The sequence below is a fragment of the Pongo pygmaeus genome, chromosome 12, assembly GCF_028885625.2.
Source record: "Pongo pygmaeus isolate AG05252 chromosome 12, NHGRI_mPonPyg2-v2.0_pri, whole genome shotgun sequence".
NCBI lineage: Eukaryota > Metazoa > Chordata > Mammalia > Primates > Hominidae > Pongo > Pongo pygmaeus.
In genome coordinates this window covers 76,635,795-76,637,853 of record NC_072385.2, presented here as the reverse complement: position 1 = coordinate 76,637,853, position 2,059 = coordinate 76,635,795, and positions in this window count along the sequence as shown.

The window sequence follows — 2,059 nt, the reverse complement described above, 5'->3', positions numbered from 1 at the left end:
TAAGCACACGTTTGATCTCTGCCCCAAGTTCCCAGACAGAGCTTTTATCCTGTCAGGTAACAATTAGCCTGGAGGTGCTACCTCTGATCCTGGGGGTCTTGAGGTTTCACAGTGACTCAATGGCCAATTAAATGTTTGCAAACTCATGGTTTAAGGCTTTCATAAACCAACAATCATGCCGATGTATTCAACACATACAGGCAGATGTAAGGGATAGGGGGACTGAACCACAGAGAGTAGCTCAGGAGACCAGCATGCTGACCGAAAAACAGGGTGGGTCCACATTTCCCTTGAAACTGACCAACATGGGTGGAGAGTTGCTGCTTTTCTCCCAGCAGAGCTTCCAGGGATGGAAAAGAGACCTGGGAGTTCTCATGCGCAGACCTGTAAGCATGTCGGTCATGGTTAGTTTCTTTGCTGTTTTTATGGTTCTTCACAGGAATGTGCATGTCATTATCTCAGCCGTCGTTTGGCTTCATTTTTTCTTCAGGTTTCAGGAATGCCTGGCCACAACAGGTGTTATCTATTACCTAGTTCACCATACATATACTTATCATTTTGAGGGGTCAGCAGTGTCACTATAGGCTGAGTCATTTGTCATAGTGACTCCAGTTTTAGACATTTAGAATCACAAAACAATATTATATATCAGGTTCTGAAAGCCTTGTAGATTGGCACCCTAGGATAATCTTTTCTTCTAATTTTTATCTTTGACCTTGGTTCCAGACACAGAGTTTCTAAGGCATTTGTAATTTCATGAGTGATAGGAGCATCTGACACAGTTCCTACAACCCTTGGAATTTCTTGGGAGAAGGAGTCATCTTTTCTCCTAAGGAGGCCACTCTTGCTGGGCTCCTGGAGAGTCTCAGGATGGGGATTGGTTGCAAGGGAAACCAGTCCTGGCAATTAGAAGGCTGGAACTTGCGGTCCCACCTCTGACCACTGCAGAAGGGATGGGGCTGAAGGTTGAGTTGCCTATCGGTGTCCCGGTGAGTTAATCAATCATACTACAAAATGAAGCTTCAATAAAAACCAGGAAGGATACTGTTCGGTAAATTTCCAGACTGCTGAGCATAACATATAGAGGTTCCTGGAGAGTGGCATGCCCAGAGAGGGCATGGGAGCTCTATGCTCCTTCCCACATACTTTGCCTTATGCATCTCTTCCATCTGGTTGTTCATCTGTGTCTTTTATAAGATCCATTATAATAAATGGGTAAATGTAAGTAAAGTGTTTCCCTGAGTTCTGTGAGCCCGTCTAGCAAATCAAATTTCAGGGTTGATGGTTCATGGAAACCCTGATATATAACTGGTTGGTCACAACCTGGGGTTTTGCACTTGAATTTGGTGCTGTTTCACGGGACTGAGCCCTTAACTTCTGGGATCTGACATTATCTTTAAATTGAAAGTGTGAAAATTAAGTTCAATTATAAGAATCTCAGCTGGCATCTGCTGGAGAATTGGTTAGGTTGTGGCGAAAAAAACCCACACATCTGGTGTCAGAAGTATTCTGAGTGTTGTTTTGACTGTATGAAAGAAAAAGTATTTTTTTCTGATACATTTATCTTTCAGTTATTCATGTACATTGTTTTCTAGCTCTCACATGCTCTACTAGTGACTATTTTGCTACGATGTAGAAGTATGTAGGGTTAGAGAGAGCAGAAAGTGTATCTCCTTTATCAATTTCAAATCAAGAGATCTTTATTTTTCTAACTCATTTTTGTATTTTTGTAACCTTTTCCTGCGTATGAAATGGTGGTAATGAATACTTAAATATTTAATCTCCTACTGAAAGCTTAGTTAACTTCTTCAAGGAGAAAGAATGTGAATGTGGTCTTTACCTTTAAAGCCAAGATATTTTGCATTTTCTCTTTTTATAAAATAATCAGGTTGACTCTCCCACTGAAAGATGCATTTAATTATTGAACATGTACCACCTTTAAGTAATTTGTTATTCAAGGCTTTGGAAATGTAGGGTGAATAAGACAAAAATGTCCCCTGCTCTTAAAGAACTTTCATCTCTAGAGGCAGGAATCATCAATAAATGTTTAAATTGATTA